Raw genomic sequence first — 18,002 nt, 5'->3', positions numbered from 1 at the left:
ATCCAGCTTGTTCCCTAAATCATCATTAAATGGTTGCTTTGAATAATGACAGCTTTTAAAACTGGGGCAAACAGAAAGCTCGAATAATGACCCCAAATAATGATAGTGTCAGGCAGCGTGTGATAGAAATCAAAGGAGAAAAGTCAAGAAGAGTACTTAGAGTTTCATGAGAAAAGGGGCCCCGAGCTAGAATGTGACTTAGAGAAACGTTGCATTGTTCATAAAAATGAAATTTTAGAGGCAGTAATGTGGAATGAACTCAGAGGCTTGAGTTAGGTGTAGTGCACTTTCCAAGACTTTCATTTAGAGGGATCAGCTGTTGAGAACGATTTTGCACTGACTTTCATGGGGGGATCGGTGATTTAAGAGTGCTGCAGCTGAGGCCTCCTTGTGTGGTCTACGGCAAATTACACAACGTCTTTATGCCTTAGTTTCAACATCTACAACACTGAAAAATCATAATGCTGCTCTTACAGTGACTGAGAGGATTAGATTAGGTAGACAATATAACTCTAGCACAGGGACCGGTACCCTGTAAGCCTTAGATAAGCATATGAGGCTGTTTTTACTAAGTTGATTCTAAATTATGTTTAAGGTCACCAAAAGAGAAGATTTAAAGTGTATAGCAATGTGTGCTTTAAGCAAAACACCAATTTCATGAAATGGGCTACGACAGGTATGCTCAGGTGAAGAAACAAGAGAGAGGATCTTAAAATAGATATAATGTAAAGGTGTAATTGGAAACTGTATTTCTCTCTCTTTACAGAAAGCACAGGCATATTGGTGCTTCTATATGTTTTTCTCTATACCAAGAGAACATATTCTACCTCTTTAGAAAGAGGCAGAGACTGTGTTAACAAGGAAGGCTGGGGTGCTTCTGTGCTCATCAAACCCAGCTAATGCTCTGCACACTACTCCCCTGTTTGTGTCAAACTAGTGTTTCTTCCATTCCTGATTAAATAGTCTTCCTTCTGAATTGATGTTTCTGGTAAGCTTAATGACATTTACTTTGCATACCGTATCCTACACAAGAAATTAAAAATGAAATGATTTCATATTTATAATTGCTTATGAAAGCACTCACCAGTATTTTTGCATCTGTACTGTCCACGATAGCCCTTACACATGATAGAGCATTATGTTTCCAGCTTGAATTAAATCCTCGTTCCAGCGCTCCTTACTGCAGTGTCCCGTTCATACAGGGCAAATACACTGCAGAGCTCATGCAGTCCTCCCTGGGAAGTAGTTCAATTTCTTGTACCTTCGTTCTTTATTTTGAAAATTCACCAATATTGAAAAGTTTTTGTGAGGTTTAAATCAGACTGTGTGGATAAAATATTTATCACAAGACTGAGCACATAGTAAATTATGAGTGGAAGCTATAATTGTTGTTACGGTCATGGTCACTACCACCCTGAAACCTTAAAATGATGCTTTACATTCACATGCATTTTATTAATGAGGAAAGTGGAGCGCTGTAATTATATATTTTTTAATTTTCAGGGTCTTATTATGTAGTTCATACTGACACTGAACTCCCTAAGTAGCTGAGGCTGGCCTCAAACTCACAGAGATCCCCCTGCCTTGTCTTTCCATGTGCTGGGATTACAGAGTTGCACCACTACATCCAGCTATAAGTGATTTTTTTCAATCCAGAGACAGTCTGTTAGGGCTGAGCAAATTTGTCACAGTTACAATTATACTGAATTACTTAGAAACTTTTGTTTAATTAAATGGTAGTTACCATTGCTATTTTTTTAGTCTTTTAAACATTTTTTATTAATAAATAATGATCACACCCATTATTAACTATGGTGTGATGTTTCAATCATTTATATAACATACACTGGTCAAATGAGGATAAAGCTTCCATCTATTTGCTATTCCTGTATTTAGAGCCTTCAAGATCCTCTCCTCTTACTTAAGAAATGTAAAATAGGATCCTGCAAACCATAGCCACCCTCTGTTCTGGGGAACATAGAAGTGTGCCCTGTCTAATGGTGATAGACTTTCTACTATCCTGCCTCCTTTGATCGTCTCTGCCCTCCCTCCTCCTAGCCTCTCGTAATCACTAGTCCACAATCACCTAGACTTTCTTATTTGCTTTTATTAATTATACATCATAATAAGGTTCAATATGATCTTTTCATACATGCATGTAATGTGCACTGGTCAAGACCAGCCTTCCTTTATTCACCCTTTTCCCACCTCCCTACCTCTAGTTATCACTGCTCTACATTCAGGTGAGCTTTCTTATCTTTTAACTTCTCCATATGAGAGAGAACATGCAGAAGCTGTCTTCCTGTGTCTTATTTCAGGTAACACAATGTCCTCTCGCTCCATCACTTTTGGAGCAAACAGCAGGATATAATTCTCCTTAGTGGTTGCGTACCATCCCATTGTGCACAAAAATTTTCTTTATCAGTTGAATACTAGACATTATATACATGGGTTTTATTATCACATTATTCTAATAAATGTGTAAAATCAAACATTAATTAAGAAAAACCAGGATCAGTTGAGGTAGTCTTAGACATAATACTACAACATGATTATTGAAATCAATTTGTAAAATTCTGTGGAAAGTTCTATATGAATTTTGTGTAGAATTTTATTGAATTCATAGATTATTGTCTGAGGAAGTGACATCAATGTTCTTATTACTGCCCATTTAAGACCATGTTTTGTTTTGGGGCTTGCTCAGGTTTTTATGTCCCTTGATAAAGTGGTACCTTTGTAAAAGAAGTAAATGGTGTTCTGTGCTGTCATGGGGACATATATGGAAACTGAGTTTCATGTCTAAGCACCAAAACAGTTGAGTGGCCATTCTTCCCACTTTGGCTGTGGACATCTGTATAGAATGTGCTGTCGTCTTCACATTCCTAAAGGCTGACTGTGTTGGACAAGTCAGTATGAATGCAGTTTTCTCCCAATGACACCAGATGTAACAATAGAAGACTATTACATTTTTTTCCTGCCTTATAGAATAATGTGAAAGTACACATGTGGAAACTATTTTCTTAGTCATTAGATTTACTAATGGAAGGCATTAGTACCTTATGGGTTAAGTGAAGCATTTCTTACTGAGTGCTATTCTGAAAGGTACTTACAATGGCAGTGAAAGAATTTGTTATATTTAGTGATGATTTGAACACAATGACTCATGAATTGGAGATGTAAAGTATCAAGAAAAAATAAAGCATGTTCTCTTCGTCACGTCAGTGTTGTTTTAGAGTGATTTCTTCAAATTTCACTTTTGTGTTGTCTCTGAAGAAAGTTATCTTCTAATCTGATGTTATTTTATCAATTTGAATATCATTTTAATGGGTAAGTTTATCAAACATCAGATGCACCTCATGCACTGTTCTAGAGTTAGGGATACCATGTGAGATAGAGCAGGCATAATTTTTGCCTTGACAGTCAAGCAGAGAGGACAAATAATTAAGTGAAGGCCTTCACATGAATAGAGTAGTGAGACATCATTTCACAGGAAGAGCTTATCTTGTCGACAGGATCCGGGAAGACATTGCTCAAAGAAGCCATATGCAAATTGCGAGCTGAAAGATGACTGAAAATCAGCTGCTCCCTAAGGAAAATTTGGTTCTGTGCTTCATTCATTAGTGCATTGATTCGCTGCAATGAGGCAGACCCTAGTCTACATTCTAAAGACTCAGGAATGGACAAGAATTCCCTTTATAAAACAAGAAAACCAGTAATGGAGTTTTGTATATGCATATATGAAATTTGTTTGCATTATCTCATATATATCATATATATGAATGATAACTTTAGGTTATGCTCTGGAACAAGGAAGAAGAAGAGGCCAAGAATGATAAAGGCAGTGACGCTAAGAGTGAGGAGGAGGAAGCCACCAGGGGACGATGTTCTGAAAAGTTCTCTCTAAGGAGGTGACATTTTAGCTTTCTTTTAAATGAAGAGGAGTAATTTAAAAGGAGTTAAGGATCTTTTAAAGTTATTTTCCGGTAACCTTCCTTTTATTATGCACAAATTTTCAGTAACTTAGGCCAAAAGGAAGAGCATTCATGCAGGTATATTTTGAGCAGCAGTGGGAAAATAGAGTAATCATCTTTTCCGCGTGCTGCTGAGTGAGTAAAATTGTGGTGATTTTGGACAATCACTGGATCCAGCCAAGCGATGGTTTCCAAGCTCACTGGTAAGGAAGACTTTGGGATGGTGGTGGCGTGATGAAGAGTTGATGGTCAAAAAATTAAAATTTCTATTTCCCACATATCTAAAAAGCAGCAGTGGGGAAATCTCATTAATATCTGAGAGTGTATAGAAGATGTTTGATTTTTTTTTTTTTTGTTCTTGGGGTTTCACCCTTGGCTTTTCCCCCCAGGCATTCCCCCCCTTCTTTTTTAAGGTTTTTTTTTTTTTAAATTTTGAGACAGTCTTACTAAGTCATTAAATTGCCAAGACTGGGCTAGAATTTGCTATCCTTCTTCTTTAGCCTCCCAGAGTGGTGAGATTATAGGTATGTGTGCAGCCACCACACCTGGGTGGGATTTTGACCACATGATCATTAGTTGCATCACAGTTTGGTTAGAAGGAAGTGTGACCGAACTTTATGGTCACATCCTGGTATGTGGATTATACCAGGCTAAAGACATTTTTAGTCAGTATACATTCAATGACAATTCATGCACTAATAATAGCTAACAATTATTGAATATTAACTATGTGTCACCTTCTGCTCTAAGTTCTTAGAAATGTTAATTCATGTGACACTTAACATTTTTATGAGTAGCTACTATTATGTTTTGTACTTTACATATGATACAAAAAAGTGCTCATAGAATTAGTAAATTCTCCAAGATTCGTACTCAGTTAATTCAGAACCCATTTTGCAAGTCTTGTCCTTGGAAGTTTTATTAATATTTGTTTTCCTCATCAGTTATTAAGGAAGAACGGGTGAGTTAGTCTTTAAATGGTAAGGAATGATTTGAGGTGTGTGTATGTGTGTGTGAGTGTGAGAGAGAGAGAGAGACAGAGACAGAGACAAAGACACAGAGAGACAACAGAGAGAATACACAAACATGTGGAAACCTACAGCTAGATTTCAGTACCAGGGATTACTGCTATTTTTAAAAGTTATGAAAAAGAAAAATAACTAATTCATTAGTAAAAACAGTATTTAAAGAAAACCTGACTTAACCAAAGTCCTGAGGGTAGTCTTGACTTTTCTTAGGCGTCAAGGCAAAACATACAAGCAAGTTGTTTTGGGCCTTATTTTACAGATGAGTGTTTAACATAGACAAATTTTGCAACTGGGTCTGCCTTAAACCGAAGTTTGTTTATGTCCTCTTCCTTCCTTCCTTCCTTCCTTCCTTCCTTCCTTCCTTCCTTCCTTCCTTCCTTCCTTCTGTTCTCTCTCCATCCTCTTTCTTTATCCCTCCCTTGCTTCCTCCCCTTTTTCTTTCTTGCTACTGGAAAGTGAACCAAGGATCTTTTCACTAAGAGACATCCCCAACCCTCTTTGTATTTTTTATTTTTATTTTTTGAGATAGGGTCTTGCTATGCAGTTCACGCTGGTCTCAGACTTGCATCAACACTCCCGCCTCAGCCTCCTGAGTGCTGGGATTACAAGTGTGTGCCACCACAATGGGCAAATTTATGCTCATTATGGGACTTCCTGGTAGGGATACTTTAGAAAAATCTCAACACAAAAAATAAAACTCTTACCTGATGTGTACTCAAGCCAAGTATCCATGATGGCTTTCACACACCAAGAAAATATACACAGAACTTTCAATTTTAGACTGCATAGAGATTATTTGAATTTATGGAAACCTATATGACCAATACCAAAATACACTTTATGGATGGAGAACACCCTAACATTGTCATTGTGATGCCAAGATCTTTAACACACTGAGAAGCTTGGAGTGTTCCTGCTTTTTCCATCAGTGCCATGGTGTGTGTGTGTGTGTGTGTGTGTCTGTGTGTGTATGTTTGCAGATATGCACATTTGAGGATATAATTAAAATTGTCCTGTAGCTTAAAGAAAGAACATATAATGAGTAAAAATTTTCAGAAAAGAATAAACCTTTCAGGATATTTCACACACAAAGACATACTCTCATTCTGGGAAGGTTCCTAAATATGGCTATTATTTCTACAGTACATTTAAACAAATAAAAAATCACCTTAATTTATTTTATTATTATTGTGGTTGTTGCCATTTTTGTGATATTAGGACTTGAACCCAGGACCATTCTCAGCCTATTTTTATCTTTTTTTTGAGACAGGGTCTTGTTAAGTGGCTTAGGCAGGACTCAAATTTGCAGTCCTGCCTCAACCTCCCCAGTAGCTGGGATGACAGCTTTTGGGGTATTCTATTTTCATTTTGAAATGTATTTTGGATTGCTTGATAGAAAGTCACTCACACTGATGACACTTTTTCAAGCACTCACGCTCTTTCAAATGAATGTTTAATGAGTGTATCCTCCTTACAATTATATAATGATTATGTTACTGCATTTATTCTTGATTGGATTCCTTGACTTGATCAATATCATTTGTCATATTTAATGACTTGATTTGGTTAATTTAAGTGGCTGTATAAATTCTAACTTAGATATAATAGCTTTTATATATTGATTTTCTTCAATTTATTTTCTTTTAGCATAATATTTTCATATTTTTGCTGTAAGCAATTCTTTCATCAGATTCTCCAAATTCTAATATGAAAGATTTGACTTTCAATAATTTTAACTATTTCCCAATGATCTGCTTTTGTCAGAAATTTAAATGTTTTATCTTTAATAGATTTATTGGTTGTATTAATATAAAATGCTGTATTTGGCTGGGTATGATGGTCCATGCCTGTAATCCCAGTACTCAGAAGGCTGAGACAGGAGGATTGCTGTGAATATGAGGACAGCCTGAGCTACAAAGGGAGTTCAAGTCCAGTCTGGACTCTATAGTGAAATTCTGCCTCAAAATAGAAAAAAAAAAAAAAAAAAGAAACAAAAACAAAAATGCTTCAGATAGTGCTTAAATGGATAACACATTTTCCTTTGTAGATTTAATTCATGTTGTGTATATTTTAATTATACTTCAGTTGTTCCAAAATGCATCTCTGAAACTTTCTTGCTGTTTTTTTAATTTCTTCTTTTTTCTGAGATTAATATTGGGAATTTATTATTTAAATATGATCTTCTCCAGTCTTTGTGTTTTGTTTTGTTTTTGTTTTCATTTGTTTTCTCAGAAAATTTCTCATTGTATAGTTCAGGCTTACCTTGAACCCACAGCAGTCCTCCTGCCTCAAGCTCCCAAGGGCTGGGATTACAAGTGTGCACCACCATACCTGTCCATCTGATTCTCATTTAATACCTATTGGTATTGTTATAAACATGTAGCATTAGAAAAGATTACTTTGCCTTAACATGTAAAAATATATCTTTTGAATCAAAAATATCATTCATAAAAGTCCACACTAACAATATGGTTAAAGGAAACAAAATATTTCTGTATAAAATGTTTTATTTTCTTTTTAAATTAGTGCTATTCTATTGTAGGTTGACATATAATCCTTCTACATTTTATGAAGTGCAGTGAGGTGCTTTGATTCATGTATACATTGGGCGATGACAAAATCAGGATATTTAGGATGTCCCTTGCCTTCAGTTTATTGTTTTTTTATTGTGAGTACATTAAAAATCTTTTACTTTGAGACGTACTGGGCATTATGATTAACTAGGCTTACCCTGTTGTGCCATATGATACCAAAACTTACTTTGCCACCTGACTGAAACCTTGCACCTGCTGGCCATGCTCTTCTTGGTTACTTATAACTATTCTACTCTCAGCTGCCTTGAGATTGCCCCAAAAGTTTGATTTTTCACACTATGTCATAATCAACATTTGATGTCACCTAAAATTACAAAGTTGGGAAAATATTAAGGAACTGAGGGTTAATACTCTGCATAAACATTATAATATACAGTATTAGTGAAGATCATAAGATTATGAAAGATATGCATCACCTGAGAAACACAAAATACAAAATTATATGTGCACTGTGATCTCAACTATGTGAAATATGTGAGGTGTTTTAGTAGGACTGGAGTGATTTATGGGAGAATAGAAACAGTTGATGTAACAGGGTCGGATACCATGTGAAAATCTTTAAGCAATTTACCTACAGCTACTAAATGTTGACACAATGTATGAAAGAAAATCAAGTATGATACCCAAGTGTCTGGAAAGGATAGGTGTGGACTTCTTTGACTTCTGACTCTCTCTCATCTAAAATCTGCTGAGCCTTTATTAAGTGAAGGGTGAAATCTTCCATTGCTACTGATGAGAACAAAGTGAATTATGTTGGGAGTAGACAGGCCTAGCCCTTCTCTCAAGATGGTGACTCACCTGCAAACCCTCCTGATGGGTGTGACCCGGGGCTGACCTGTGATGACTGAGAATAGATTAATTATGGAATTCTCACTTTCCCTTCTATTCGAAAGGATTTAAATGGGACCCTGCCTTATGAAAAAGGAAGAATCACTACATTCTATTGAAGGAGCCAGTGAGGATAATTTAATTCTTCCCTCAAACGTGAAAATCTATTTCAGGATCAGTATGAGCATGACCCTTACGCTGACCCTCACTGTGGTTTCTACAGTGTCTCCTTGGAGCACCAAATGAAGCCTCTGTTTTTGACATGCAGTACACTCATTTGACAGCAGACCACCCTTCCTGTGGGGTTCATCCTAAGAGCCCTGTCCTCTGAAACATAATTTGGAAAAGGTTGAATCATAAGTAACACTTTAAACTTCATTCAGAGATTTATGAAAACTGAAGATTGGGATGTGAACAAGTGATCAAATTAGTTTCTCAAGGTAGCAAGGGGATTATAACTAGAACAAAATATTAACATAAAAATGAATTAGATAGCTATCTGCTATATGATTTCATTCTAGAACCCGAACTCAAATTTATGATCACTAATAGTCCATGGACATAGATTTAATGATCATTTGCGGTAAATATCATGAGGACGATTCAAACTTTAGACTAGAGATTTGAAGAATTTGTGACTTCTGAGTATCAGAAGAATGAAAGAAAGAGAGGAAGAAAGAAAGAGAGAGAGAGGAGAGAAGGAGAGAAAAAAAGGGAGGGAAGAAGAGAGGGAAAAAGAGAGGGAGGAAAGGAAAAGAAAGAAAGCAAGGAGGAAAGAAAGAAGGAAGAAGAGAGGGGGAAAAAAACAAAGAGAGATAAAGGAGGAATTTGAGGCCCATCTAAGGACTATGGAACTGGAATATCTGGGCTTGGGGGCCTAGGAACTTGAGCGTTTAACGCACTACCTAGGTTATTCTTATATACACAGTTTAAGAGACCAGGAAACAAAAACCAGCGGGTAAGATTGCTTCTCAAGGGTAATACCAGCCATAAAAATCTGTTTCCACAGCACAAACAAACAATATGACAGATTGGGCAAGTAGAGATGCTAAGGACATGATTGCTTCTAAGAATGAAAGAGTAAGAACTGGTCTCCAAGAGTGTCCATCTGTGGACAGTGGGATCAGTCTGAGCTGAATTTCTTATCTTATTCTGTGAGGCAGATGGGAAGAGATGAGAACTAGGGAAGGAGGAGGTGGCCTCAGAGGCCTTCTGCAGATGGCCTTCTCCACCCATATATAATCCCTGCCTTGTACTCTGGTGTCCAAGCCAGAGGTTTTGATTGCTTGAATCCCTGCCTGTGACTTCATGGAGTTTAATGAGGCTCATTCCATAGAGAGAAGCTGCAGAACCTCTTGAATGATTGTTACAGGGAGTGGCTCTTTGGATCACAGCAATTCATTTAATCCTGCCTCTCTTAACAGGGCAGGTAAATTGCCAAAATATTGTACCCATTTACTGGCTCAGGAGGTGGCTTGGAAACCTGGAGCCCCCTCCCAGAAATTGAAGGCTTTTTTCCCATGTACACAAGGAATTACTGCTCACCAGAGTGGCCCATAATCCAGGCACCAATAAGGTCATTGCAAGACCCATTTACACATTTGTTTGTTCAGTGCCAACCATGTGGCACTCACTGCATTAATAATAAAAAGAAAATTAATTTTAGGTCAAAACAGCCTGGAGTTTATAGCCTGGTTAAATTTCTGTACCTGCTGACCAACTAGGAATTAGCTAGCATGGCTTGGCCTTCATCCTGACTTCATCAGTATAACAATGGCTACCACTTACGGTCTTCATACCTATGTGCTAAAACTTTTTAATGGAATATTCCTAGTGAGTCTGTATTGTTATCAAGCTAATTTTTCAGATGAAAAAATACATAGACATAGTAATTGGCCTTAAGGGAGGGCATACGAAAGCAGAAATGTAATATTCATTTCTCCAGCTTCTCTGAGGTTGGGACTGTTTGTTCTAGATCTCCTGGCCTAGAGTATAAGCTAGGCCAGCCCCATTAGTAGTGTGTTAATACAATCCAGTCTGTAATCTCAAAAGAGGATCATTTTGAAGAATGGGAATTAAATGCAGGCCCTGAATAAAGGAATGGAAATAAAGTTGACAGTACGTGTCTTTGGAATCTCAGAGATTAAACAGACACAGGGGAGGCAGGAAGACTTTGAAACATTTGGAGATGGCTACAGTTTTCTTTTGGGTGGACCAGAAGGGAAGGCTGTTTTTACTGAACTCTTACATTTCAGTGAGCCAGTAGGACAGCTAATGTCTGGCTTCTTGAGTTCAGAGGGTCAGTTGGACCTAGCCATAGTGGTCAAGGAGACTGGTTAGACATGAAGATCAAGATCCTGCCCAAGTGGCTCAGATTTGGATTAGTTTTGTTCATATAGTACTGAGGAATCATCCGGGCTGTGATCCCTTTTAATGATGCTTAGGAGTAATGCCAAAAAGTGGAGGCTTTTTCAGTTTGTGAACGTTGCATTATTTCATGAAGATGGCAATGTCATACATGTATGCTAGATCAGTGCTTTTATTTTAAAACTGGATTCTCCCTATATTCTTAAACAAAAATTTTAATTGCTCCTCCAAAAAGAATTTTCCATCTTTTTATTTATGGGCAACGTATTTTTTCACTGAGATGAGGACTCACTGGTTATCTTTTGAGACACATGTATTTATACCATACTTTAAAAAATGTAAAGTTGGAACTATATATTGTATACGATTTGGTGTTGTTTTTATTCTTAAACATTTTCAATATTATTCTGAAACTTTTTTATATTAGTCAAAATTTTTCTGTTCATATGACTTGAAGACTGAATGATATTTTGTTATACTGATAGACTATAAGTATTTAATAATTTATCTACTGTTGTTTGCAAGATTTTGCCCTTTGGTTTTGCCGTTTATATTTATAACAATAAAATATCAGAAATAGCCTGAATTGTAATGTTGCTGTAAATACATTTGTCCCAAAATATTTCCATATAGTTTTTATATAAGGTCAAATATTGTTTTAAATTTTCTTACCGTGTAGCATCTAAGGAATTTTCAGAATGGTTATATTACTCTTTTTGTACCTTGGGTAAGTTACTCTTTCTGTGGTTCAGGACTCTTATCTTTCATAAAGAATTAAAATAGCAAAAACCTCATACAGTTGAGCTAATATATAGAAAATGTTTAGACTAGTGGATGCAAAGTACTTAAAACTATACATAACTATATTTATAACGATAACCATAATTATATCTTTGTTTTTCTTTTATGTTTTTAACAATCAATGCCAAATTTTGGCAGCAAACTTGATAGTTTTTCCCCTTCATTATATATTAGAAAGGTTAACGATAAAAGCAGCTCCCTTATTACTGGCACATTTTTGAGTACTAGTAATTTTAATATCTTAGTTTGTATTTGTTTAGCTGCTTGTACTCCTTTTCCATGGATTTTATTCATTCTTTAAGTAGATCCTCTTTGTATTAGCAATTTTCTTAACTCTGTATGGTGACACTTTGCTGTCATATGTTACAGCTATTTTTTGTATTACAGCATAGCATCTGCTTTGTTCTACTATTTCTGACTGTGGGTGGCAGAGGACTGAGAAAGCTTCACAGTGAAATTCATACTTGGGCTGCTTGCTCCACAAAGATGAATGATCTTTGCAAACTGAAGGGGCAGCAGGTGCAGTTTGGGAGAAAAAGTTCCAGAGCCCATAACTTCACTCCGGGTTTGGCCCTTGGCCAAGCCAGCTAGCATCTTTGACCTCTCATATGCTCATCTCTAAATGGGCTGCTAACAGTTGCAGGGACAACTGAAGGTCAAAGAATTTATTAAGTGCACTTATTCAATTTCTGCATAAATAAACTTCATGTATGTATGGGCTTTTAATTTTAACATTTTTGATATGTAAATATCTAAAAAGAATCCCACCCTTGCTTTTAAGCCTGCTGTGCATGATCATGGTGGGCTTCTTACTTCTCCTACCTGAGGAAGCTCAGTTTTCAGACTCAGTTAACTTCCTACTGAAAGCTTCCCCCTCCCACCCACACACATCTCGTTCATTAAATCAAATGTCATACTATTATCCCATGGCACTGTGTGCCGCATAGTTGTAACACTCAACACAGTTATAATTTCATGCTTTTTTAAGTGGTTTCTTGATAGGTGTTGTTCTCTCTCTCTTGACTGCAAACTGCAAGGGCAAAATTTGTGCTCTGTGTGTGTGTGTGTATGTGTGTGTGTGTGTGTGTGTGTGCCTTTTGCTTACCATGATGTGTTATTTACATGCCAACTGTATTCAAATAGACTCTCAATCAAAACTGCTTGGATATCTTGTGGGATGGTTACGTAAGCTTGAAGGACAATCATGGAGATGGGACTTGAAACAAGGACTTGGGCTTGATTACAGAGAGCCTTGGATATTAAGTGGAAGACTTTCAGTGTGCAGGAAATGCAGCAGGGAGCCACTGAAGAATTTTGAGCAGGAATACATAAAAATGTGTTAGAAGACACACGTGGTATACAGAGTGCATTGGAAGAGAAAGATTAGGGGCAGGGAGCCTGCTAAAACCTGTTGCAAAAAGGCTTAAAGGCTTCCTTGAAAAGCTACTGAGCTCCTGCTTCAGCGTATTGCTCTTGAGAAATGGGGAAGTGAGCAAACTTTAACATTAACTATCCCATTGATATTTCATGACCACAGCACATTTGAGTAAGAGCATGTTATTTCTGAAGGGATATGTTAGTACTTATACTATGTAATACCCTTTATAGCTGCAGAGATTGGGGTCAAGAAGAAAAATAGAGCTCACAGTGCTGTATCGTGGTATATTAGTGGCACAGAGGGATCATGAAGACAATTTTCCAGAATCATAGTTTTTTTTTAATTTTAAACATAGTATTCTTGCCAGAAACAGGATAGGTGAACTGGAAGGAGGATTGTTAGCTCTACTTTATGTACAGTGAGTTGCGGGGTGATGGATGATTGATGATGAGTGATTCAAATGAAAGCTTTAGGAAGTTAAACATTCAGTGGTGGTGTGCTAGTGGGGGTAGGACTAGAGTTATACATTTTCAATCCAGTGATTCAGACCGAAACTTCAGTTCAGCTAAAATGTTCTCTTTTATTTCAGATATTGTCACTTTCTACTTAAAAAAAGATATTTATAGATATTGAAGACTTACTATATGAAAAATATTTAGCTTGTAATTTATTTGATTCATTCCTGAACACTCTTACCTTTAGTACCCTATTTTCCATAAGGGAAAGCATCGTCAGTTGTGAAATAACTTTTTCAATGTCTATTAAAATGTTGCTAACCCTGTCAGTGTATTTCTCAATCTTGGCATTATTCACATTACCAGGCAGATAATTCTTTGTTGGGAGTCCGTGGGGGCAGCTTTCTGGGGCACTGGAGAATGTTTGAAGAATTTCTGGCATCTACCCACCTGATGCCAGCTATGACAGCCTAGAAGGTGCTCAAACATTACCAAATAACTCAACTATTAAGTGTCTATCTCTCATTTCTGATTTTATTTGAATCTTTTTTTTTTCTTTGTATATCTAAGGGTTTTGTTTGGCTTGTCAAAAGCTAGCTCTTAATTTTGTTTGTCATTCTACTGAAGTTTTGGTCCCAATTTCATTTATTTCTGCTTTGAGCTTTTAGTTTTTAATTTTCTGATTGCATACAATACTTTTAATTTTAGAAGAGTTCAGATTAAGAACAAATTACAAAAATAGTACAGTGTGTTCCACTAGTATGCACCCAATTTTCCCTATTAGCACCTCAATATTAGTATGGTGCAATTACTATTATTAATGAACCAATACTGGAATACCTTTAGTAACTAAAGTTTATTCTTCATTCAGATTACCTTATGTTTTACTGAACACCCTTTTCCTGTACAAGGATCTCAACAAATCACTACATTATTGTTCATCATTATGTTGCCTTGGCCTTTATTTGGTTGTGATGGTTTTTTAGATCGATTTTTGATGATCCTAACAGTTTTAAGGAGTACTGGTCAAGCTTTTTGTAGAATGTCCCTTAGAAAGAAAGTAAGACTTGTCTGATGAGATTTTCTCATGTTTGGGAGAGTTAGAGACTTCGGGCAAAGGGATCATGGAGGTAAGATGCCATTTTCATCATATGAGATCAAGGATACATTGTCTGCCAACTTGATTTCTTGTAAATGTTGGCCTTAATTATCTGGCTGAGATAGTGCTTATCAGGTTTCTTGGCTACAGCTGTTTGGAAGACCACTATGCCTAACCTATATTTCAGGAGTTGGGAATTAAGCTCCACCTCCTTGAAGAAGGGATATAATATTCACATAAATTATTAGGAATTTTTCTGACAGGAGAACTTCCCCCATCTCACCATTTGCTATTTAAATGTAAATACATATGCATTCATGGAAATTTATTTCATACTTTAAGTTATAGCCCAGTACTACTTTGAATTGCTTCTCAAAGCATAATTTTGGTAGTTGGAAGGTGTTTCACTTGACTGAATCTTGTGCCCTTTTGACATAGTCCATTACTGTGGAGTTTCTTGTGTGTGTGTGTTTTTGAAGGCATTTTCTGACTTTTCTAGCATTATAAAACACCATAGGTTCATCTTTTGTATTTCCTGCATGAGTGCTAGAAGCATCTCTTTCTTCCACCAAGCCTGGTTTCTTATACTGGAGAATGGTATTAGAGAACAAGATGTGAGCTCCTGGGCTATGGATGCTTTTAGGTCCTATATAAATGTTTTAACCCTATTTTATAAAGCTGCATAAACTTTTATATTAAGCAGTAAATGTTGAATATCCAAAGTATTCAACAGGTTTTAAATATAATACTTTGGAGAACAAATGTCCTATTGTGGCTACAGCCAGTTTTGATACTATATTGTTGCCTAAAATCCATAGTTTACAATAGGGTTTGCTCTCTCAGTAATAAATTCTATAAGTTTGGACAAGGTCACAATGTCAGGTATCATCATCACAGTGTTATGCAAAATAGTTTCACCACCCTGAAAAAATTAGACTCCACCCATTCATCCTTTCTCAGATCTCTTGGTAAGCACTGACATTTTCACTGTTTCTAGTATTCACTTTTTCCAAATGTCTCATACTTGAAATCAGAAACTATATAGTCTTTTTAGACTGACTTTTTTTGTGTGTAACAATAATCGTTTGTTTCCTTGATTTTTTTGAGGTTTGGTAGTTTTATTATTATTAACAAATATTCCACTGGGTAGATTTCTTGCAAAAAGAAATTTTGAGACAGGGTCTTCTTGGGTATCCCAGGATGGCCTTGAACTCAGAGTGATCCTTCTGCCTCAGCCTCCCAAGTACTGGGATGACAGGAGTGCACCACCACATCCGGCTATCAGAAAAATTTAATCTATTCACTTATTGAAGAAAATCTTGATTTCACCCAAATTCTTTCAATTTTGAGTGAAGTTACTGTGAGCATCAGAGTGTAGATTATTCTACAAACACACATTTTTAACTCCTTTAGGAGTTAATGATTCCTAGAGGATAAGAATATATTTGCTTTGATGAAAAACTATCAAATGGTCTTCTGAAGTGATGGTATCATTTTGTATTTGTACCAGCCATGAATCAGAGTTCCCACAGCTCCACATCCCTTCCAGCATTTGGCACTGTCACTGTTGGGTATTTTGTCCATTCTAAAATGTAGGTAGTCGCACTAGCCTACATTTTATTGCTGGAAGTTTCCCTGTGTTAAGAAATAGGGTTTTTTGTTTGTTTGCTTTTTATTCAAATGAGTAAAGGTTTATTTTGGTTTGTATCTTGTAGAGATTTTTCATAGTTGGCTGGCTCCAAGGTAGGGTGGTATGGCAGAGGGGAATTACAGAGGAGAAACAGTTCATGGGAGGCAGAAAGCAGGAAGGCAGCAAAATAGCAAAGTAACAAGGAAGCAGCAGCAGAGACCACAATAGCCCACTTTCTGTCCCTTATATTCTGTCCAGGCTACCTGCCCTAGCACTCACACCCAGGGAGGACCTTGCATTATCTGCTCCCAGAATTATGCCAAACCAATCAGTGGACTAATTTAGCAATCACACACTCTTGACCCCAGCGTCACACTCTAGATCCAGCCTCTCACCCCAAAAGCCCTACACATGGCTGCATGAAGCTTTTGGAGGATATCTAGACACAGGCTATAATACCTTAAAATCTAATTGCTTGATTCTAATGTAATCAAACCATGTAGAAATATGGTTTTTTGGATTCCAGCTTCAACTGGTAACTGCTTTTCTTCCTTCCTCGATGTACTTGTAAAAGAAATAAAGTCTTTCTATTAAAAAATTGAAATAGATGGTTATATTTTACATAATTGATTTGCCTAATTTTGGCAGAATCCCAGAGAACAAGGAAGACACCAGTTCTTGTACCCATGGCCAACACTTTACCATTTAGTTTTGTGTCCTTTTCTTTACCTTCACTCTGCTACCCAGGAGGGCTGTATGCAGAGCTCAAAGGTGAGCAGGTTTTGGTTCAGCAACTCTTTTTCTTTATATGGGGGAGTCTGTTAGTCCTTTTGTAGCCTCTGTACTCCTCCCTGTGTTCTTGCTTTATCCCTCCAAGTGTTATGTAGACTTTTGTTTGTTTCCAAGTTAAATTGACATTATTTAGCATTAACCTAAGACTCCAGGAAAAATCCTGCCCCTATTTAGTTCATTTTACATAGCTAAGAACTTTATTTTGTACAGTACTAATGTGTTCTGGGATAATAAGTCTCTAATATATATAATTTGACAATTATATGAATCAGTAGGAATATACAACTGAAGTTTCTGGAAACAGTTTAAAAATAAATCATTTAATCATTTTGTGGATTGACTTGATTATATCTTATTTTGACATGTGAATTATTAAGTTTTTATCTCCATCAGTACATATTTGTAGTACATAATGATTGCACTCCTCAGCAGAAGTTGGCACATGTACATAGCACATTGGTTCTTTCATGTCTCCTCCCTTCCCTTCCTCACCTTCCATTGCTTGGTTTATCATGAGTTTTTAAAAGCTCTCTTCATTGCTATAGACATGTGATGTCATATAGGGTTAAATTAACCATAAGAACCCTAAAAATATGTACATAAAACAAGGTCTAAATTTTAAGACAATACTAAAGGGGAATTTTAAAAAATATTTCTGGTCTTTATTTACAAATGTTCATTGACATTAACAAAATTAAAGATTTTCTTGATTCTTGGCCATAGAATATTTTTTACTGGTACTGGGTCAAAGCAGTTTAAGTAGTTTGACTGAAGTACAACTAGGACACAATAAGCTGAATATTTAACTTATACAACAGGTGCATTGTGACATGTCCATACATTGTGAAGCTCCTGCCACAACCAACAGCACATGATTGCCAGACATTCTTGTGCCACTTGTAACTCATCTCTTCCTTTACTATCTCCCTTCCCAGAAAATTGCAGCTACACTCTCCATCACTATGCAGTAGCTAACATCTGTTTCTCTTAGTTATAAATGTGAAGTGAAGCACAATGAAGCTGGAGAATTCACCTGATCAAATAGCAACTCATTGGCAG

The 18,002-nt window shown here is 36.6% G+C and overlaps 1 long non-coding RNA gene across 1 annotated transcript in view; it reads left to right on the top strand.

Annotated features, from left to right (window-relative positions):
* Nucleotides 1-4,110: 4,110 nt before the first annotated feature.
* LOC106148098 overlaps nt 4,111-18,002 on the top strand; it is a 62,764-nt gene continuing 48,872 nt past the window's right edge. Inside the window, exon 1 of the long non-coding RNA XR_001233246.1 lies at nt 4,111-4,174. This is a non-coding gene — a long non-coding RNA (uncharacterized LOC106148098). The remainder of the gene's footprint in view (nt 4,175-18,002) is intronic.

Source organism: Chinchilla lanigera, unplaced genomic scaffold (assembly GCF_000276665.1).
Source record: "Chinchilla lanigera isolate Chin_1 unplaced genomic scaffold, ChiLan1.0 scaffold00014, whole genome shotgun sequence".
NCBI classification, from domain to species: domain Eukaryota; kingdom Metazoa; phylum Chordata; class Mammalia; order Rodentia; family Chinchillidae; genus Chinchilla; species Chinchilla lanigera.
Note: the sequence above shows the minus strand (reverse complement) of the source record. Positions and strands in the feature narration are given on the sequence as shown.